We start from the raw sequence: 24500 nt of genomic DNA on the forward strand, positions 1-24500 counted from the left end.
TAAACTCAGGTTAGGAAGTCCTAACCCATCTTTTTCTCTCAGTATTTTTACCTCTGTCTTCATTTCAGTAAAGAAAAAAATGCTCTTTATTATCTGATGACTATAGCTTCTCTCTCTCTGCATTTCTTATAATGTCTACACACAGAATTTTAAAGTCAGAAATCCATTTTATTACTCTTCCTTTGTCTGTCAAAAATTTTTAAGTTTGACTTCACCTTAGAGAACTCTCAGTATAAAAATTCCTTTGACAATGCAGTTGCACAAATCCATCAAGCAACATTTCTTAAGCACCTGCTAGATATTCTAGTCACTGCATGAGACACAAGGGATAAAAACAAACAAAAATACAAAAATTAAAATGGTCTTTGCCCTCTAGCTTACACTCTACTGGAAAATGTTTTTGCCCTGAGATTTAATAAAAATCAGATTTGATGATCATAGATTTGGAGGTAGATGGGATCTCAGAGGTCATCTAAGGTCCAGGGAAGTAAAATTGGCTGCCTAAGATCTTCTTAGAAATAAGAAAATTGGGGTTTAAACTCAATTTTTAACTTTTTTTTTTGCTTTAAACCAAGAAATATAAATTATCAATTATGTTCAAGCTGGGTAATCAGATGTGATTTTTTGTAAGGTCTGCTATAAATTATTGTGAAAGATAATCCCCAAGAATAATCCCCCTTCCTCAAAAGGGTTAATAGTTTCTTGTCCTATTGGAATATACTCCCCTGCAAAATAACACCTGCAGCTAGCTGATCTTACAAAAACATGTTTTTCATAACACCATGAACTGTGCTTGATCCTCCCTTGTTCAAATCTTGTTTGTAAACATGTGAAACTACCTTTGTTGTTTTCTTTTTGTTGTTGGAAAATAACACCTACAGCTATCTTACAAAAACATACTTTTCAAAACACCGTGTACTGTGCTACCTTTGTTGTCTGGGATAAGGGGAAGGGGGTTAGGGAGGAGGAGCTTGTGTTAGAGTATAAATAAGTCTTGCTTCTATTACCTTTTACTCTCTGGCCAGCACCATTAGTGCAACAAAGGATGGTTCCACTTGTGAGAACACAATAAATTCCTTTTTGCTTTTAGTCTTTGTTTTGATTTTGAATAGTGGTCTCTGTACCATACATTATTAAACTTAATTAAACTAGTTTATATTAGTAATTTGTTAGCACTTTACTCTTGTGAGTCTAAGGTTCTTGTTTTGTAAGACTTTCACTTTTCTGCGTGTCACAGTTCCTCTTTTTTATGTGAATTGTAAAACTGAAAATTGATGTTACTTCTATTTTGAAATTTTAGTCAAGTTAGATTTAATTTTCGCCATTGCTATCTGTTTTATGCAGGTAACCTTGGATCACTTGTCTTACAATTCTTATATTATAACTTGTATCTTCACCCATCTTCCAGAGAAACTTGATTAGCCTAAGATGTTCTCATCACCTGAGAAACTTTGTCATAACATTCAGATCACATGTTTTGAATTTCTTGGTTAAGAAGGTTTCAGAATGGAAAGTTCAAATGAGGTAATCTCAACTCTGGATATGCCATGCATAACCAATCAGAAGCAAATACATTTATGTAGCTTGAAATTTTGCTTTCTCACCTTGTGATTGCTATAAAATATCTTGACACCTCTCACTTAGTATCCCTAGTGCTATAGAGATATATAATGACCCACTTTGTTAGTAGATTCTTTGTATCTCTGTTTATTTTAATCTTCAAATGTAACAATTCTTCATTTGGACTCATGGACAATTATGAACTTGTGTTAAATTAAGAAAAATTATGAAGAAAATGCTACTAATGTAGCTTAATATAACTTAAATGTAGCTTTATGTAAATTTAAAAGTGTTCCATGGGAATTTGGAGCAGCTAAAGCTTATTAAGTATTTACCAGCACATCCTGCTTATATTTTACTGGGAATATATATATATATATATATATATTATATATAATATATACATATATATGTACATATATATATATTTCAATAGAATTTAGTTTCGTATTGGTATCTTATTTCATATATTTAAACATTCTTTTGAAAAAGGTTTCCCCATGACACAAAGGGCTCCATCTCACACACACACACACACACACACACACACACACACACACACACACACACACACGTTGAGAGTCCTGGGATAAAGCAAAGTAATACCATGAAATTCAAGAGGGAGAGAATGAATCCTTCACTGGATCAGTAACCTTACTGATGTGGGCACTCCCTCCAAAGACACATGCAAATAAACATCCTCTGCACCTCTTGTCTATGTCCTCCCCAAAATCCTCCCCAATTATGGAGTGGCAGGAATTCTTCTATGTCTTTTTGTTATAAAACCAGTCTACCTCTTTTTTTTACACTCATCTATCATCTTGATAATCTCTTCTATGCACATATTGTCACTGTTAATATGCTTTATCAGATTTATGCTTACTGTAATGTCTCCATTGCCCATTGGATGACCTATAATTTTTATTTTATTCTGCTATATTGCTACTTCACAGTTTTGGGGGTATAAAATTGTAAGTATAATTGGACTCCATCCTGTGAACCCCAATCAACTTCTATTTTGTCCAAGCTTCTTGTGAATCATATGAATTCTGATAAACTAGGGAACATAAAATAGAGAACCCTCTGTTCCCTGGATGTACTCACCACAAGGATGAGACAAGGAACTTGTGGACACAACGTTCTGGGAAAATTGGAATGTTCAGCTATAAGATTCCTTGTTCCAATCACATCTTCCCTTTGCCCAAATGTTCCTTACTGCAACTTCTCTGTTTTGATTGATAAACCAAACCATAAGAAATAATACCTATGATGCCCAAATTATGTAAACTTGCAATGTTCTTCATTAATGACTAATATGTTGCTCTGTTAGCCCTCAAGAGGGCTTGGATCCTAAGGGTCCTTGAATCCCATTTATTAGCAATTGCTAACCTTGCTAATAGGTGATCATGCTTAATTATTTATTGTATCGGTTTGTCTGTATTACAGATTTTAATCATGACAATTGGCAAAGCAGGCAGGTGGTTAAGAGACAGGACCCTAGGTATCCTCTCCAAAGCCTTTATTCTGGAAAGATTTTTCACTGAGGAACTTCTCCGAGGAGGACTGCCACAGGAGTCAAACTTCCCTTTAACCTCAATTGAAATTTACTCAAATCAAGATAAACCCCTAAATGGGAGAATCTTACCACCAGGGAATGATATTCTTGTCTCAAGTAGAACAATCTCTTCAACGTATAGAAGACTCTCTATTAAAGATAGAACAGTTTCTCCAGAAAAGGGAAACAGGAAATTCACTTCTCCAACAAACAGGAAAATTTCTATTGCAGTCAGAACAATCTCTTCTACAAATAGGAAAATCCTTGAGGCACTTAGACAGAAAAACTGAAAACAAGACTTTGAAATTGAATTCTGTGCACTAGTGATTAAATTTTCGAAAAAAAGGAAAAAATAAATCATCTAAAGAAGAAGTAAGGCTTAAAGAAAATTTTGTAACTTCCCCTTAATTGAATTCTAAAGATGCCATTGTTTGAGATCATTTTCTCACATTAAGATTTCTTTGAATTGATGCAAAGTGAAGTTAACAGAACCAGAACTTTGTACACTGCAACAACAATATTGTACAATGATTAACTGTGAATGACTTAGCTATTCTTAGAAATGCAATGATCCCAGACAATTCTGAAGGACTTATGATGAAAAATGATCTTCTTCCAGAGAAAGAACTGATGGGTGCAGATTGAAACATACTTTTAAAAAAAAATTTAAAAGCTTTTTTTCTTTCTTTTTCCTGTGTTTTCTTTTACAACATAGATAATATAGAAACATACTTTGTATCACTGCACATGTGTAATCTATATTAAATGTCTAACTTTCTTAAGGAGAGGAAGAGGGAAAGGAAGAGAGAACATTTATGTGTGTATGTGTGTGTGTGTGTGTGTGTGTGCATGTGTGTGTCTATTGCATTTCTCTGAATTGATTTGCTTTTGTGTTGTTCTTGCCTTGTGCTGAAGTCCTGCAGGATTTTCTCTTGAAGGATTCCTAAACTCCTGAGGAGGATTTCTCAAGGGACAACCCCATGGGGGAACTCTGAAGTACCAATATGAAATCTCACAAGAGATAGATTCCTTGGGGTATTTCAAAAAAGAGACAGGAGAGTTCCAGTGAAGGATACCTCATAGAACCAATGAACCCCCAATAGCAGTATTCTAAAGGGAACTCCTTTGGAAATTCAGGGAAAATTCTGATTTAATCAGGGATGACAAAAAAAAGTTTGGTGTTAAATTAAGTGAAATTTGGTCTAAAATTGCAAGGGATTCAGCTGATAAATTTTTCTGGCCTAAATTTGACACTTTTGATTATTCCATATTGGGGAAATCAAGTCATAAGTATGTCTTTATTACAACAAAGAATCTCATCTGTCTAGGAAATGTTTTAAGAAAAGGCAAGATAGGGCAGCTAGGTGGTGCAGTGGATAGGGCACTAGCCCTGGAGTCAGGAGGGCCTGAGTTCAAATCCATACTCAAACACTTAATAATTACTTTGCCTTGCAAAAACCAAAAAAAGAAAAGGCAAGATACACAGTATTTAATTTTTTTAAAAAACCAGAAAGAACCCTAGAGTTACCCAAGGACAATTTGCAGTTTAAAATTGTGCACCCTGATTTTAAAAAAAAAAGTTAAACTTTGAAGGAAAAACTTTGTTAGTAAATACTGTACTGCTATGGATCTGTCTTCTTATATTCTCTTTGTGTTAACTTCTTCCTGTGGCCTGATCAGTCAAAGGAAGAAGAGTATATTTTTTGAGAAACCTTATTTCAAAAGAACCAGGGAAAACATCTCTGTCTCTGTCTCTCTGTCTCTCTTTCTTTTTCTTTTTCTCTCTCTTTTCTTTCTCCCTTTCTAACTTTGGCCAAGTTGGAACAGAAGACAAAAGACTCATAAGAAAGGAATCTTTTTTCCCAATTTGTTTATAACATTATGAATTAGAAACTAAATTTGTGACAGTAATTGAAATCTCTACTATAAATTTCCAAATTTTATAAATGCTAAAATATCTCATTGAATATAACTTAAGAAAAAAATGTACAAGGGATCAAGGTGATTTCACTGATTAGAAATTGAAGTTTCCAAGCAAATGAGCTTGCAGTTTTATTTTAGAATAAATCAAAAGAGAAACTGAAAGTAGTTTTGGTGAAGCTCCAAAATAAAAAGAGAGAAATGTGTTTAAATCACGGAACAATTTATATAAGTCAATAAAATTTAAATTGGAAAATGCTTGCATCTGCCTGAGTTGTTAAGTATAGTGAGTAATATAAGTAAACTAGTAACATAATAGTAATAGTAAACTAGAAAGTCATCTAAAGAAAAAGCCTTTATGAACCCCTATAATGATGGTATTGGAATTAATTGGAATTGTGTAATAAAAATATGTGCAAAATTGCAAAGGAGAAATTCAGAAGAATGAAGATTAGTACTGTGGATTTATGGAATGGGAATAAGAAGCAAAGACTGGAGGAATTAGGCAAACAGAAGAAAATAAGAGAAATGAAAGATCAGCCCATGAATGCATTTTGGAAGGGCTTTAAAGTTTAAGCAAATAAGAATAAGAAGAAATGAGTAGTTAGTTTAAGAAAGCTATGGTTTCACTGTCTGAGTAGAGAGTTTGATTATAAAGGAATTTTGAAGTTTGAAATGGAAGATTTGAGAAAATCAAAGAAGGAAAATTTTTGGCATTAAACTGGATGTACTTACTAATGTAATGTAATAACCTTAAAAGGACAGGTCCCAATCTTTAAGGCCTCCCAAGAACCAAGATAGAGAAATAGAAATGTGGTGCTAAAGATTTCCTGGCACTCAAACTGCCTAGGAAAATGGATATCTTGAGGAAAAGATAAGGCATGCATATTGCCCATACTCACAAAATATTAGAAGGGATAAATTCAGAAAACAAAAGGAAATTACTTAGTTCATTTGGCAATTTTGAATCAATTAAAAAGAATTTTGAAATATTACCAGTAAATGACTCTTGAAATTTTAAACCCAAATTTAATTTTCATCTGATACTAAATTTTGACTCAGTTACAGTGAGTTGTGTTCTTCTATAAGGGAAATTGTAACAACTCAGACATTAAAACAAATTCAGATATTTGCTAATCTGTAAAGGGAATAAAAATAATAGCATATACTTCCAGGGTTGTTGAGAGGTCCATATAATTATAAAGTGCTTAGCACAATGCCTGGCTTGTGCAGAGGATGACCAATATAATATTCATACCTTATAGGAATGAAATTGAACAAAGTATTTCTTTAGTCATGCTCTGCCACTTAAAAAGTTCTTTTCTAAATTGGCATTGATGTCATTTAGCATTTTAAGGCTAATGTCCTTTAAAAGGGAAAAATCTAATTGCCCTGTGATATAAATTAGCAAATCAAAGTGCTGCTACATTGAAGAAATTCAAATAACAGAGAAGGCAAGGCTAAGAAACTCTAAATCAAGCATTAAAAAATCCAGAAAATACCCTAGTATGTGATAAGCACCACATAGATGATAAATATTAACCATATTGGATCACTCTGTACTCGGTTTTGATTTGATTGGTGTAGAAAGTCAGGACATGAATAAGGCATTCATTCTTTAGTAAATGCCTTTAGCTGAATTATATTCAAAATTTTCTGTGAAATTTGATGTGGGGGTGGGGCAGCTAGGTGGCATAGTGGATAAAGCACCAGCCTTGGAGTCAGGAGTACCTGGGTTCAAATCTGGTCTCAGACACTTAATAATTACCTAGCTGTGTGGCCTTGGGCAAGCCACTTAACCCCATTTGCCTTGCAAAAAAAAACCCAAGAAATTTGATGTGTGGAAATGCTGGTATGCCACAGTTTCGTCTTTTAATCTTGATGTTGTTAGAGTATGGGTAAAACTATAAAAACATTGTGATAAAAATACTTGAAAATTGTTAAATATTTAATGGAATATATTTTGCTTCAAATGGTTAATAATAACAATAATAATAACTTAAGAATAGTAAATATTGAATAGCAAAATCCTCTTAGGTTATCCTTGTATGTAAGGTTCCTTGGAACTTTCTACTAGGGCATAAGCATAAGATCTTATCAGTCCCATGGTCTGCATATTATGAAAGCCTGTAGTGTTGCACTTCAAAGAACTAAGATCTCTTCCAGCTAAAATGGTAAAATTATAGTTACTTAAAATAGTGAGTTTAGTCTAAGCTCCTTTGTAATATCATGAGGGTATATCTATAGATAATTAGTATATACTAAAGTTGTATTTTTTAACTATTCATTGTATTTATCAACTAGTGTTCATCTTATATGTGTAAAAAAAGCTGTTCATATGTGAAGAATCAATAAAATGCTTTTTATATTTATTAAAACATGAGAGAAAATATAGTCTAGCCATAAGTTTGATTAGTGAAATTTTGCTATTTGAGGTAAAGTCTTGTGGGACTGAAATGTAATATTGTTCTAAGTTTGATTTCATGCATCACTGTCTGAAGTATCATGAAACCAATAGCCTACCATTCATGGAGAATGCTTCTCAAAAGGCGTGCAGTCTGAGAAGAGCTGCAGGTGATCTGGAATCAGGGAAAAGTTAAGGGGATCCTCTTGACTCAGTTTCTTGATTTTGCTATTTCCTTTCTGAACAGGAAAATTTCCCACCTGGTTAATTATGAGTCTGGTGTACACCCATTGAATAATGTAGTGTTTTCTACCTGGTTGACTGGCAAATATCACTGGTGCTTGAAGTAAAACAGAGGAAGCTCCCCTCACCATTACCACCACCCCTGCCTTGTTATGGTTTGTTGCTGTTAAGGGGATAGGTGACCTTTCTCCTTTTACAGAAATTTCTATAATCAGTATAGGTAAACTGAAAGATTTTGTAATTGTCTGTATGTAATAAATTAACACTGAAACATCTTTGAGTTATTGTAATAGAATTTAAGTCTGAAAGATCCAATGAATAAGTTATTGGGTCTGTCATCTACTTCTTTATTGTCACATGATACAAACAGAATAAATCTACATGTCTTAATAAGGAAGTACTGGTTAATCTAGTAGCTATAATAGCCCAATTTTGTAGAAATAATCAAAGTATAAATCATTTTGATTTTTCTTCATCCATGATTTAAAGAGATAACTTATTTATATTTAATATCATTATATTATTTATAATTAATATATTTATATATATTATATTTATATTTAATTTTTGGTTGAAGTTCTATGCCTGTTATATAAATTGGGCAAATGACCTATAAAATCTCAGGTGGGCTCTTATAGTTATATATTTTCTGCCTTTCAGGATCATTTGGAAATTAAAACAGATACAAAAGCATCTAATTTTAATTAAGATAAATGCATATATATATACACATATAATTATCATTCCAAATTTTAATAAGTTCTTAAAATTAGTTGAAGGAAAGACAAAATTGCACTTACTATTTTAAAAAGCAAATTTAGTATATTTTATTAAAGTGTCCTAGAACCAGAGAAACAAATCTACCGAGGAAAAAGTCCCTTCAGAACTACCCCCAAAATAAGCTGTTTTTCAAAACATTTAAGGGAGGCTGTTTCCAGGGACATCTGCAACTTAAGATACAAAAATGCTGAAAAGTGAGGAGGGACAGGAATTGATGCAGGATTAATTGATTGATAATTGAGGTTATATTACTTCAAGTATCTTTATATTCTAAATTCAATTTAAACTGTAACCTGTCCTACAGAATTTTATTGGAAAATAATGGAAATTCAATTTAAAATCAGTACCTTTTCCATACAAAAAGTTTTTTCAACTTTCAGGAAAAAGCAATTCCTACAAATTTGTATTATAATTATTTGTTTGTGATATATTAAAGTTTTACTGTAAATGTGATTTTTAAATTATTTATCTGAGATATGTCATCATATTTTTATTATTTATTATCATTTTTTATTATCTTAATTAAAACTTAGTTTTTCTTCCATAACTTCCATAACTTGCTACTATGAGAATGTGGTAGTTGGGAGAATCCAGTGGGGAAAATAATTTATTATACCCCATAGTGGGATCTCTTTCCTCCTGGTTTTATTGCTTATTTTCCCAGTTAGTGTGATCAAATTTGACTTCTAAGAATTTTATGTGAGGTAGAGACCTTAGTTCAGAACTTGATTAGGTAAAATTATCCTTTAGAAGATTATTCAAATCATTTTTAACCTTGCTATCCTGCTTTTGTAACAAATGTTTTGGCTTTACATTATTGAAGTAACAAAAAAACAAGTCTTTGAAGATGGGGAACCATAAAATTGTAATTATAACTGGGTTCCATCTTATGAACTAAATCAATGATTTTCCTCCATTTTGTGCTAAGTTTCATTAGCTTTCTGGAAAACTAGGGAACATTAACCACAAACCTTCTATTCCCTGCATGTGCCCATCACAAGGTTGAGACAGGGAAATTATGGGCAGTACATTCTGGACAATCAGAATGTTCCAGCCACAAGGTTCTGTGTTCCAACCACAACTTTCTGATACCCAAATGTTCCAGATTACAATTTCTCTATTGCAACCTCAGTTTCTCTGTTCTTATCAATCAGCCAATCAGAAAGTAGTAAAGCCTATTTTGCCAAGGACTATGTGAGCTTGCAATGTTTTTCATTAATGACTATAAAGATGCTCTGTTAGCTCTCAAAGTGTGTCCTTGACTACTGAGAGGACTTAGATCTCATTTATTAGCAATTGCTAGCTCTGCTAATAAATCAGTCGTGCTTGGAACTCTATTTCTTCAGTTTATCTTTATTGCATATTTTAATAGTTAAAGGGAGCAGAAGAAAAATGAGAAGAGAAGAATAATATTTTCACAACTTTACAACAAACTCAAACCTTGTCAGGGCCATAGCCATAAACATATTTTGACATTTTAGGGAAGTGATGCCTTTGAGAGTAACTGTATTTGGGTCAAAAGTCAGTTTCTGTCTTCTCTACTTTCTTATTCTCTTCTTTATCAGTGAATCAATCAATCAACAAGCACTTATTTAACACTGACTATATACCAGGAACTGTGTTAGTCATTGAGAATACAAAGACAAAAATTAAACTTATTCTTACTCTCAAGGAGCTTACATTCTACTAGGGAGAAATACCATTTGTCTACAAGTAGATAAATATTCCAGAAATGGAAGATAACCTAGATAAAGAAAGACAATAGACTAGAAAGAATAGTAAATAGTCCAGTTTTCATTGAACCATACAGTATATAAAGGATAATATTTGTAGTAAGACCTGGAAAGGGAGGCTGTAGTTAGATTTTGAAGAACCTTAAATGACAAAAGAAGAGTTTATATTTTATTCTAGATTCAACGGCAAAGCCAAAGGAACTTTTTGAATGGGGGAATGACATGGTCTTACTTGAACTTTGGACATAGCACTTTGATAGCTATTTGCAGTATGGATTAGAGAGGGAAAAGATATGAGGCAAAGAGATCAAATTAGAGCAAGGTAAAAATCCAAATGCTGAAGATTTTTGAGAATGGTAATAACATTGTATATTATCTTGACTGCAGTGTAAAGGATGGATAGAAAGAAGACAGAAAACAGGGGAAATTAGGAAGCTTTTGAAATAGATTAGGTGAGAAGTGCTGAGGGTCTGAATTAGGTTGGTGTCTATGTGAATAGAAAAAAAGGGATGGATATGAGAGATTTTGTGGAGGTAAAAACAAGACTTGACAGATGATCGGTTATGATAGGAAAAGGAGGGAAATAAAAAGGCATGACTGACTCCAAAGTTGTGAATCTAGATGACTAAAAGAATAGAGGTGCCTTCAATAGACATAGAAAATTTAGGAAGAAGGGTATGTTTGAGGAAATAAAATTAGTAAGTTCTGTTTAGGCAAAAAAAAAATCACAGCTCTAGAGAGTACCTCAGAGAACAATTAATTCAGTCCTCTCATTTTAGAGAAGAAATAGTGCCAAGAAGATCAAACAATTTGCCCAAGTTCATACAGGTAATATGTATTAAAGACAGAATTTTAACCTAAGTCCTTTGATTCCCAAAACATGTGCTCTTGTACCACATTGCCTCCTATGTCTCATTAGAGATGCCTATGGGAACTCCAGTTTGAAAAATCCAATACATAGATAGCAATGTGGGATTGGAGTCCAGGGGAGTAGAGCTACATATAGAGATCTAAGATGCATCAGCATTGAGGTGACAAATTAATCCACAGGAGCTAGTGAAGGTCACCAAAAAACTAAAGAAGAAAAGTCAGATTAGAGACTTAAGGTACATAGTTTGGGTATGGGATATAGATCATGGTTCAGCAAAGTAGACTGAGAAGGAGTGGCCAGAGAAGTAGATATCAAATAAGAATAGAATCTATAAGACTTAGGTCACATAGGCAAATTATTAAGTGTCTGAGGCTGGATTTGAACCTGGGTCCTCCTGACTCCAGGACTGATGCTCTATCCTCCTAGCTACCTCCCAAGAGGAAGAAATCTTAAATTCAGTCTGAAATGTGTTGAGTTGGATATGCTGTGAGAACATTCAAATGAAGAGAACTAGTTAAATAGATTAAAATATATTTTAGAAGAGAGTTCAGAACTGGAAACATAGATGTGGGAATCATCTGAGTGGAGGTATTAGTTGAAAATCATGGAAGTAAATATAGAGAAAGAGAGAAAAACCATAAGGGGACCAAGGATGAAACATTTGAAGTGGGATCCCATTTTAAGGGTTTAGAACAAGGAAGGGGGACCAAACAAAAGAGAAATAAAAGCAATAGTGCAATTTAAAAGATTAGGAAGATAATTAAGAGTGTATTTTGTCTGAAACCAAAAATAGAGATTCTATGGGTCCTCAAATATTTAGAGAAAATGAAACCTGTGCTACTTGGTTCCAGGTCAAACTAGGGACAGTTCTCCTAGAGGGGAGATCTAGATAGATTTCAAAGAGGTCTTCAAATAAGTTGATTGACCTAGCTAGAAGGCCTGAAAGACCATTTGTCTGTTATAATTTGGACTCCTTTATTTTTTGGTTTGAACTGGATGATAAATGAGGCCTCTTTCATCTCTCAAATTCTGTGTTTTTATGAAAAGGAATAGGTGTCATTTAGTGAATGAAAAGGCATCTATTAAGCATCTAAAATGGCATATTTGGGGCAGTCACCTAGCTGAACTCTCCCAATATTTCCTTCAAAAAAACTTTTAAAATAATGTCCCAAATCAAATTTTGAAGTGGAAAAGCCAACAAAAAAAAATCAGTGATATAATTTTCTAATTTAAGAAAATTTGAGAAGTTGGCAAGAAAAGTGTATAACACCGGAGTGGAGGTCTGGTGAAGATCTGTCCAGTGTGACTGCAACAACAGTGGCCGCAGTAGAAACTTTTGGAGCTCTTGCCTAGAGATAGTAAGTAGTTCAGGCAACTGTTCAGAAATAGATTAAAGAGGAATCTTTGCTGGTACTAGGTTCACTTGGGACTGATAGGCAACTCTATTGCCTTATAGTTTGGGGTCACATTTATAGTTTTGGGTTACATATCAATCATCACATATGTAGGATCTTCTACCTCTTCCTTTCTCCCCATAGTCCACCATCTTCTGGAAAAAGAGGAGAAAAAATTCTTATAGTCCTTCTTTGGAACCAAGTTTGGTCAATATAATTTTATAATATCCAATTTTACAGTTTTGGGTCAAAATTCAAGGGTGGAGAGGAGGACTGGGGGTCAATCACAAAGGACCCTTGTCACAGACCCAAAGAAAAGAGGAGTACTAGTACATGTAACTGCAAGAGACCAGGGGCCCTACCTGGGTAAAGATCAAAGGACAGATCAGGAAAGCAGTGACCACACCTCTACCAGGATCACACTACTTTGGAAGCACCAAAAACTTGCAGACACCCAGACCTATTTCTTAAAGTAATTCTACAAAAAAAGCCAGAATCTTGGGACAGAGTATCCTCACTCCCAGTAGAATAGGTCCTAACTTTAATGCACAGTTTAAAGTAAAAAAAACTAAACTGGGAAAATGAGTGAACCACAACAACAAAAAGAACTTGAATGTAAAAAGCCATTACAGATGAAGGGGAGACCAAGCATAAACTCAGAAGGAGATAATAATGTGAAACAAGTTTCACTGAAAAATGATAATTAAACCCAAGCCCAAAGAGAATTCCTGGGGGGGGGGGATGGAAAAAGAAATGTGTGGTGCAAGAAAGTAATGAAAAGAGAATTAACAGTTTGATGAAAAAAACACACCAAAAAAAAATACTGAAGAAAATAAGCTCTTAAAGGCAGAATTGACCTAATGGTAAAAGAGGTACAAAAATTTATTGAAGAAAAGAATTCCTTAAAAAGAAAAATTGGTCAAATGGAAAGAGAGGAAGGATTCACTGAAGAAAATAATTCCTTAAAAATTAGAATTAGGAAAGTAAAAGCTAATGACTCCATGAGACATCAAGAAACAATAAAAACAAAGTCAAATAAATAAAAAAATCAAAAGGAATGTTAAATATAGGATCAGAACAAAAATCAACCAGGAAAATAAATTGAAGAGAGATAATTTAAGACTACCTGAAAGTCATGATTAAAGAAAGAACCTAGATATCATCTTTAAAGAAATTAATAAGGAAAATTACTCCTCTATCTTAAATCCAGAAGGTAAAATAAAAATGGAAAAAATCCATTGATCATCTCCTAAAAGAGATACCAAAATGAATGCCCCCCAGAATATTATAGCAAAATTCCAGAACTGTCAAGTCAAAAAGAAAATATTGCAAGTGGTCAGAAAGAAATAATTCAAATAACATGAATCCACAGTCAGAATCATACAAAATTTAGTAGCTTCCATGTCAAAAAAAAAGCAGAGGCCATGGAATATGATATCCAGAAGGCAAAAGAACTAGGATTGCAACTAAGAATATAATAACTGGATATAATGCTTCAGGAGAAAAACATATTTAATGAAATAGAGGATTTTCAAGCATTCCTGAAGAAAACCCAGAACTAAATAAAAATTTGACAATCAAACAGAAGAGAAGCATAAAAAGGTAAATATATATTTTATATTTCTATATATTTCTATTTATTATATATTATATATATCAAACAGAAGAGAAGCATAAAAGGTAAATATATATTTTATATTTATATTTATTTATATTTATTATATATTATATTATATTATATTATATTATATTATATTATATTATATTATATTATATTACATTACATTACATTACATTACATTATATTATATTACATTATATTATATTATATTATATTATATTATATTATATTATATTATATTCTATTCTATTGTATTCTATTCTATTCTATTATATATTTTTATATATTTGACATTATTAGAAAAACTTGCTGTAAAGTTTTTTGATATTACTTTATTGTTTCTATTGCATTTGAAAAAAATGTAATTTTCCTGATTATCTCTGTTAATTAGGTTTGTTTTTGCTTTTGCTTTGAAATCATGATACTACTCTTGTCTTTCTTTTTCTCTTCAGCTGAAGCATATTAAATTCTTTTCCAGTCCTTTATTTTAACTATGTATGTCTTTCTGCTTCAAGTATGTCTCTTGTAAACAACACATTGTTGGATTCTGGTTTCTAATCCTTTTGCTATCTGCTTTTATTTTATGGATGAGCTTATCCCATTCACATTCACAGTTATGATTTCTAAATAAGTACTTCCCTCCATCCTATCATCTTCAGCTTTTCTCTTTCTGTCTCTGTCTCTTGCTCTCTGTCTTCTCCTCCCTCCCTATTCCCCCTTCATTGTAAAAGTTTTTTCTTGCACATTATTTTTACACGGGAAAATTTACCCCTTTCCATCTCTTCTTTTCCCCTGTTCTTCCACTTCATCTCTCTGTTCCTCCTCCAACACAGCATTTTTGGGAAATCATCACAACATAATCAACTCACACCCAAGCCCTCTATCTATGTAAACAAACTCCTTTTTACTGCCCTAATAATGATAAAATTCTACCCATATAGGAATGTAAACATATAAATCAAGTCCCTTATTCTTTCATCTGGGACACTAATGCATTGTTGCTGAAGTTGTGAACTGAACCAATCATTCTGGACAGCAATTTGGAACTATGCCCAAAGGGCATTAAAATTTTGCATACCCTTTGTATCAGTAATACTACTAGTAGGTCTATAGCTCCAAAAGATCATAGAAAAAGGGAAAAAGACCCACAAGTTCAAAAATATTTATAGCAGTTCTTTTTATATTAGCAAATAATTGCAAATTAAGGGAATGTCCATCAATTGGGAAATGGCTAAACAAATTGTGGTATATAAATGTGATGGAGTAATATTGTTCCATAAGAAATCATGAATGAGTGGACTTCAAAGGAGGCTGAAAAGGGTTGCGTGAACCGATGCTGAGTAAATTGAGCAGAACCAGAAGAACATTGTACACATTAACAGCAAAACTATGTGATCAACCAAGGGGAACTTAACTCTCCTCAGGAGTACAATGATCAGAGACAGTTCTAAAGGACTTGTGATGGAAAGTACCATCTACATTCAGAGAAAGAACTCTGGGCTCTGGATGCAGACCAAAGTATACAATTTTCAATTTTTAAAATTTGTTTTATGGTTTATGGTTATTTTACCCCTCTTGTAGTCTTTTTTCCTTTCGTTCTGATTCTTCTTTCACAGCATCACTAATAAGGAAATATATTTAACGTATATAACCTATACTCAATTATTGGTTGTCAAGGGGAGGGGGGAGAATAAGAGGGAAGGAGGAAAATGTGAAACTCAAAACTTTACAAAAAATGAATGTCAAAAATCTATCTTTGCATGTAGTTGGAAAAATAAATAAATAATGCTATAATGATGATCAACTGTGAAAGATCAGTACAATGATCAATACAATGTGTGCATCAGTACAATGCTCTAAGACAGTTCCAAAAGATTCATGATGAAAAAAGTTATACACTTCCAGAGAGAGAACTGATAAACTCTGAGTGTAAACTGAAATATAATTTTCTCACTTTATTTTTCTTGCTTTTTGTATAATATGAGAATATAGTTAGCATGATTTCAAATGTATATTTGATATCACATTGCTTGCCTTCTCAATGGATGGAGATAGGAGTGGGAAAGAGGGAACTTGGAACTCAAAATTTTAAAAAGAATAGAATGAGGGTGGCTAGGTGGCGCAGTGGATAAAGTACCGGCCCTGGATTCAGGAGTACCTGGGTTCAAATCTGGTCTCAGACACTTAATAGTTACCTAGCTGTGTGGCCTTGGGCAAGCCACTTAACCCCATTTGCCTTGCAAAAAAAAAAAAGAATAGAATGTTAAAAATAAATAGCAAATTTGAAAAATGCAAAAAAGAGCATCATATTATGTGCTAAGCAGTATGAGAACCTATGTATCACTGTAATAAGAATGATTCCAGAATCAAGAAAATCTGGGTTCAAGTTTTATCTTTGTAAAATACTAAACTATAACCTCAAAATTACTCCAAGGTAACTCTTTTAAACTATAATATATAAATTGCTGAGAAGAGACTTATCTGAATTGGTTGTATATACAACTAATAGTCATGTCTATTAGATTAGCAAAGTGAATTTTTAAAAAATGAACATAAAAAAGGAAAATTGGTACATTAAAATGCCTTCTTGAAGAGTTATAAATTGTTCCAGTCATTCTGGAAAGCAATTATTAAACTGTCCCCCTTTGACCTAATGATACCTCTTCTAATAACAAAACTTTTTGTGGTAGCTAAGAATTGTAAACAGAGAAGAGCTCATCAACTGGGGAATGACTGAACAAGTTAGGATATGTGAATATGATAGAATGATGAAAGGACTGGTTTCCAAGAGGACTTAAATTAACTGATACAGAGTGAAGTGAGCAGAATCAGGAAAACAATTTATATAATAACAACAATATCATAAAATAAACAATTTTGAAAGAATTACCTCTGATCACTGAAATGACCAACCATGACTCTAGAAACTCATGATGGGAGATGCTACCCACCTCCTGACAGAGAGGTGATGAATTCAGATTGCAGATGTCTATGTATGTATGCATATATGTGTATGTGTGTGTGTGTATATATATATATATATATATATACATATGTGAGTATATACATGTATATGTAACCAATAGGCATTTATTTGCTTGACTGTACATATTTTCCCCAAGGGTTTTATTTTTCTTTCTTCTTCATAGGGGGTAGGAGGGAGAAGGTGAATTTTGGTTAATTTTTAAAAATAATATATAATTTTTTCCCAATTACATGGAAAAGCAATTTTGAACTTTTTAAAAAATATTGAGTTCCAAGTTCTCTTCTTCTCTCCTTTCCTCCTTCCCCCTCCCTGATATAGTAAGCAAATGTATAATAGTTATACATGTGCAATTATTAAAAACATATTTCCAAATTCCACATGTTGTAAAAGACTGAACCCAAAAATCTCATGAAAGAAAATAAAGAAATTGAAAGAAAGAGTATGCTTTTATCTTCATTCAGACTCCACAAGTTCTTCCTTTGGAAGTAAGTAAAATTTTAGGGCAGCTAGATGGTGCAGTGAATAGAGCACTGGCTTTGGAGTCAGGAGGAGGGGAGTTCAAATCCAGCCTCAGGCATTTGACATTTACTAGCTATGTGACCTTGGGCAAGTCACTTAACTCTGATTGCGGCACATCCAGGGCCATCTCCAGTCATCCTGATTCATATCTGGCCACTGGATTCAAGTGAGGCAGGCAACTTAGCACAGCACTCCTTCACTCAAATCCAATTCATGTGCTTGTCATGGCATCACCATCCTAATGTGGTCTTTTTCCAGAATGCAGGACAAAAAACATTAAATAACATTTTATATCAGGAGTCCTTTAGAATTGCCTTGGATCATTGTATTGCTGAAAATAGCTAAGTCATTCACAGTTAATCATCATACAATATTGCTATTACATGTAACAATGTTCTACTGACTCTATTCACTTCATTTTATACCAGTTTGTAGAAATCTTTCTAGTTCCTTCTGAAACCATCCTGCTCATTATTTTATATAGTTGGCCATTTTTTTAAAATAAAATATAATTTTATAAAATAATCTCTCTTATTTGAGGGAGTTCTTCACAGAAGTTACCTACACCAGTGAAATCACATATCTTGTTCTCTTTCTTTCCCCCAAAAAGATGTGCCATCAAGCATTGTGTTGGATACTAGAATTATAATATCAATCAAAACAGCTTATATATTTACAGGAATCAACATATTCATTTAAATAAAATAAATAAAGGTAATGGGGGAAGGGGGAGGCACTAATAACTGGAGGGGAAACATCAGACAAGACCTTAGTAGGAAATGATAACTGAACTTTGAAAAAACTAAAAGTTCTAAGAATGGAGGGAAGAAAAGAGTGGGGTATCCAGACATTGGTAAAGCCCAGAAATGAGATGGAATGATACAGATGAAAAAGAGTAAGGACAGAGCTGAAATGAAGCAATATGGAATAAACCTAGAAAGGCAGGTTGGAACCAGGTTGCTAAGGACTTTGAATATTCAAAAGAGATACTAGGAGTAATAGGAAATATGGGTCCTAGAAATAATTGGTTACAATTGGAGCTGGTTTGTTGGGGACTGATATTTTCATGCTCACACATAAGCAATGTGGAAGTTGGGTTGAAGATGGAAGAGACTTGAAGTAGGAAGGTCAATGAATGGAGAGGCCCTTGTAATAGATCAGGTGAAAGGTAAAGCAAGGAGGGCTTAAAGTAGGATAGTAAACAAAGAGATGGTGATGACAATTAGGGATTAGAAGACAAATCTGGACCTAAATACTCCCTTTCAGACTCCTCACTGAATTGTGAGAATAGTGTTATCAGTAAAGAGGAGTGAGGAGATATCCAAGAATCTTTGCAGGTGGAAAAAAGGCAGGGAAGACCCTCCTCCTCTTCCCTAGAGTCATGTGGGAAGTTCCCTTGCCAGGATAAAAGAGGGGAAACTGCAGAGAAAAGAGTATGCATGCACAGATCTTTAACCTAGAGCCAAAGTCCTGGACAGCACAGCTCCAAAGATTAGAAACAGATTTCATTCCTGGCTTTGCCGGCCTGGGGCTAACACACACACACACACACACACACACCAGAGCCAAGGAAAACAGGAACTGGGCTCTGCTGGTCAGAAGAAGAAAGGATATATATACCCAAAGGATTGCTGGGCAGAAACAGACCCCCAGCATAGTCCAGCCCCCCCTCACTACTTTAGTTTAGTTGGAGACCCCTAATTCACGTGTGGCCTTTGCCCTGAAGAAGCAAGGTAAAGAATCACCTGGGAAACTACTAGGATTATCTACATTTTTCAGTTCCAATGTGGAAAAGGTGAAAGATTCCATGGAAACCATTCCCTCTACTTACAATAAATGCCCTTCTCCTACTTTGAGCAAGAGGGAGTGTGATAGCTGAAGTCAGAAGACCTGAATTCAAATGCTGATTTTTTCCTACCTCTGTGACCTTGGGCAAGTAATTTAACCTCCCTGGGCCTCAGTCTCCTCAATTAGAAACTGGGTTTCTAGAGATTTTACAACTCTAAACTATAATCTTATGTTATCCTATGAACCCAGAAGTGGGAGATGTCAGGATAGGAGATTTCCCATCAGTAATAAAAGCATGCTTATAAGTGGATTTACATCTCTAGCCCTGACAGGGATGCTCCAAAATGTCCTCAAACTTACCATCTTCCAAACTGATCTTATCATTTTTTCTCTTTAGGTTGTGCAACTTCTCCATTCATAGCCATTCTCCCAATTCCAAGTCTTAAACCTTTACAGGGTAGTATAGTAGAATTTTAAAACATTTAAAATTTATTTTCTTTACAATTTATGGAATGAAATAAGCAATTCCATAGCATAATATAATAAAAATTATCATTTCACAGGAATCTGCAAATCTATTATGTTTAACTTAATATTCCTTTAAAATACAAAAGAAAGTTAACATGTAAATTTCTTTTTTTGCCTTTTTTCTTCTCTCCTTTCCCACCCTAGAAATGGCTACCACAAGATACAAATAGCTATGTATATAAACACATACATAATATATTAATGTATACATAAAACACACATAAAATCATTCTATACATACTTCTGTTTTAAAAAAAATCTATATCTTCTAAAACATTTACAGCAGCTCTTTTTGTGATGACAAAGAACTGAAAATTATGGGAATCAACTGGAGAATGACTGAGCAAGTTGTGCTATATTATCATAAGCTGTAAGAACTGACAAACAATGATTTTAGAAAAACAAAAATAAATTTGCATGAAATGACCAAAATGATCAGAACCAAGAAAACATTGTCTACAGAAATAGCAATATTGTTTCAAGAATAATTTTGAGGTAGGGTGGCTAGGTGGCACAGTGGATAAAGCACTGGCCCTGGAGTCAGGAGTACCTAGGTTCAAATCCAGTCTCAAACACTTAATAATAACCTAGTTATGTGGCCTTGGGCAAGCCACTTAACCCCATTTGCCTTGCAAAAACCTAAAAAAAATAAGAATAATTTTGAGGGGGGCAGCTAGGTGGCACAGTGGATAGAACACCAGCCCTGGAGTCAGGAGGACCTGAGTTCAAGTGTGACTTTAGACACTTAATAATTAGCTAGCTGTTTGACTTTGGGCAAATCACTTAATCCCATTGCCCCACAAAAAAACCAATAACAACAAAAATAACTGAGTAACTAAATAATTCTATTATAAATACTCAAATTAACTACAAAGATGCTGAAGAAATAACATTAATTGTGGAGTTAGAAGTCCTGGATTCAAATTCTTTTGCTATTTCCTATGTTGCTTTGGGCTAGTCACTTCGATTTTCTGGGAGCTAGTTTCTTATTAGTTGTTGTTTGCCCTTCCTTTTCTAAAAGGACCAATAACATCATGAAAGTGATGTCTTGGCATGAACATGAAATGGATTTAAATGAAGCAGAGCTGTGCAATGTCATCAGTCTCACTCTCTCTTCCAGAGTCATTAGAGTTCAATGGCAAGGCAAAATTAAAAATGATGGATCACCATGGATGCATGGACAACTTTGTCATCTTTGATGTCTCACTAAGCTCTAAGCACTCCACAGAACCTGTTTAAGCTGCTTTCATTGGCAATTGGAACAAAATGTTCCTGTCGTTCATTTTTTCAGGAGAAATTTTCACATACTTGGGGTGGACATCCCCTTAATTAATAAACAGATCTGAGGTCTGTGGTTTGGTTACCTTTATGCTTGTCTAGACAGTCTGTGAAGCATGTTCCTGGGGGTGGGGTGGCCTGCTGTGTGTGCTACAGCTTCTTGGAGCCACAGGTGTGAGTCAAGTGACAGATGGACACCAAAGTTGAATGAACAGCCTTGAAAAGGGCTTGACAAGCTCTCTTATTGGAAGTGCTAGTCCTCTTTGAGTAGTTCATACACCCCCTCATCTGTAAAATGAAGTGATTGGACATGGTCTCTAAAGACTCTTTAAGATTATATGACCTTTGATTCTCTCATTTCCCTTATTCTTTTGCCAACAGCCTCTAAGTTCTATTGATTTTCCTTTGACATTGTATTTCTGTCATCTAGCTCTTCCTTTTCATTTCTCATCTCACATACTGACATTTACATGATTCTTTCTCACTGATCCTCCTATCTCCTCTTCCTCTGATCAAATCCATTCTGTGTATCATTAGAAGACTAATCTTTCTAAAATAGCCCTTTCAGCATAGAATCTTCAATCTAAAGTTGGAAGATGTCATAAGAGTGACCTAGTCCAACCCCCTTATTTTACAAATGAGGAAATTGAGACCTAGGAAAATTAAGTAATTTGTCCAAAGTCACACAGATGAGTTCATGTCCTTCTCCTGCACAAAAATCTTCCATGGTTCCCTATTTCCCTTAGGAATCTAAACTCCCTTCTCCACTTTTCCAGGCCTTATATAATAGATCTCATAAAACAGACTGTTGTTTAAAATCCTCCCTTGGGCACTTGCTAGTTGTGGAAAAATCACATCTTTTCTCAGTCTTATTTTTCTCATTTGTGAAATGAGGGGTAATAAAACCATAATAAAACACCTATTTCAGGGGATTGTTGAGAGGACTGAGACCTAATACACATACACACACACACACACACACACACACAGACACACACACACACACACACACACACACACACACACACACACATATATATATATATATATACAGACATATATTTTACATATATATGTAAAATTTTCTATAAATATAACTGCTTGCTTTTGTTCAGTCATTTCAGTAGTTTTTAATTTTCATGACCACATTTGAGGTTTTCTTGGCAGAAATACTAAAGTGGTTTGCCATTTCCTTCTACAGCTCATTTTATAGATGGGGAAACCAAGGCAAACTGCCAGTAGGTGTCTGAGGCTGAATTTGAACTCACAAAAATGAGTCTTCCTGACTCCAGGGCCAGTGCTCTCTACCCAGTATGCCATTTAACTGCCCATAAAACTATGCTACAAAGTTCAGTTGCCTGCTCTCACATTAAGTGCTTATTTTGTGTATGTGTGTGTATACTTTATCATTCCATTTACTTAAATGTAAATTTTAAAATATTCTATAAATGCTAGTTACGATTGTTTGTTTGACCCCAGTATTTGAGTTGGTTCATTATGAGATGCAAAAGAATGTCTTCTTTTGAATCTTCCATTCATCATAGAACAGTGTTAGGCACAGTTTGAATACTAGATTCATATTCCCTGAACCAAGCATCTGCAGAAGCAAAAGTCATAGGGGAGCATCAGGAGGGCTGCACTTTGGGGGGGGGGGGTTATTAGTCAAAGTATTATCTGGGACCAAAAGATTGTCCTAAAAGGGAAGCAGAAAAGGCTATTTAGGTATATGAAAATTAGCATATATTCAGGGACACATATATTCAGGCCTTAAAAGCCAGCTGATCTGATCTGTCCATGGAAGTGGAGAAAACATTCCCCTATGCAACTAAAAGCTAGAGACATCCTAGTTCAGGGAATCCTTTGGCAAAAGGCTAAAGGGACAGATTGTCTCTGATTTGGATCCAAGTTCCAGTCATGTGCTTCAAGGTCATTTATTACTTGGCAGTCCCTCATCTGACTGACTTCATCCTTCATGACAGCCTGGCCCCTTGCCTTCCAATCCAGCCAGACAATGATACCTCTAGTTCCCTCCCATCACTAGCTGGATCCAGTTTTAGACAAGCTATTCACCCTGCCCACCCTGATCCTCCAGCTCTCCTGCCCTCCTCCTGTTCTCTCCTTCCAGTTTTGGCTCTCAGTCTTCCTCCACCCAGTCCTAATTATTCTGGCCATTCAATCAGGCTCCCTCCCTCCCTTTACTGCTCCCCATACCCTACCTTTCAACTGTAATAAATCATAGGCTAGTTTATGCATTTCTTTTATCTATTTACATATTTTCTAGGAATGAATGTAAATTATTTTAGGTCAGGGACCTGTCTTCATAAAACTATAGATCTGCAGAACTGGAAGGGATCTCGGAGGTTAAAACAATCTTTAGCTGGAGTGCCCTCAACAACGTTCTCTAAAAAGTGTGCAAACAATCTGTAACCAATCTGCACCTGAAGACTTCCTGTAAAAACTAGCTCATTATCTCTTGAGGCAGCACATTTTCCTTGGAGACAGTTCTGGTCTTTAGGAAAATTTTCCTTATTTTAGGCCAAAACCTGTCTCTACAATTTTATCTGTGCTTAGTTCTGCTCTCTGGGTCCAAGTTGAACAAATAATAATAATAATAGCTAGCATTTTTTTTTATTCTTGAAGATTTACAAAGCACTTTACAAATATTTCATTTGACCTTGGGAAGTAGAAGCTATTATTATCATCATCCCCATTTTATAATTGAGAAAACTGGGGTTACGATCTGGCCCAGGGTAACAAGTATCTGATTAAGTAACTAATTTGAACTTAGGTTTTCTTGATTCCAGGTGTAGCCTTCAATCTACTGTACCATCCAACTACCTGTACAGCTTCTCTTCTACATTATAGGATGGCAGGAGAGCTAGAGGTATAAGCATTTGAACTATTACTTTGGCAGCTGAAAAGAGGATGCACTGGCTGGTTAAGAGACTTGAGGCAGAAACTAAGAACACTGTTACAATAGTCAAAATAAGATGTAGAAAAGTGCCTGAACTAGAGTGGGAACTATGAGACAAGAGACATGGGAATATATTTGAGAGATACTGTGAAAGTAGAAAGGATAATAAGATGTGACAATAGAATAGTTATGTTGGGTGAGTGAGAATGAGGAGTTAAGGATGACATCAAGGTTGTAAACCTGAGTGACTATGAGGAAGGCAGAGTAATGAGGATGTTTGGAGAAAGGAAGGGTTGGGGATAAAAGCTGAATCGTATTTTGAAATTTTTGAGTTAGAAGTGTCTAATATGCAGTTGGCAATGTAGGACTAGAGCTCAGGAGGGAGGTTAGGGCCAGATATAGAAAT

At 34.4% G+C, this 24500-nt stretch overlaps 1 long non-coding RNA gene across 2 annotated transcripts in view; it reads left to right on the forward strand.

Moving 5' to 3' along the window:
• LOC141504802 (uncharacterized) overlaps positions 1-24500 on the forward strand; it is a 66649-nt gene that overhangs the window by 30393 nt on the left and 11756 nt on the right. The window contains exon 3 of one of the 2 annotated variants that reach the window (XR_012473477.1): positions 3007-8242. The exons of the other annotated variant lie outside the window; for it this stretch is intronic. This is a non-coding gene — a long non-coding RNA (uncharacterized LOC141504802). Of the gene's footprint in view, positions 1-3006; positions 8243-24500 lie in introns of those variants that run through there. 2 annotated transcript variants of the gene reach the window in all.

The sequence above is a fragment of the Macrotis lagotis genome, chromosome 1 (genome assembly GCF_037893015.1).
Source record: "Macrotis lagotis isolate mMagLag1 chromosome 1, bilby.v1.9.chrom.fasta, whole genome shotgun sequence".
NCBI lineage: Eukaryota > Metazoa > Chordata > Mammalia > Peramelemorphia > Peramelidae > Macrotis > Macrotis lagotis.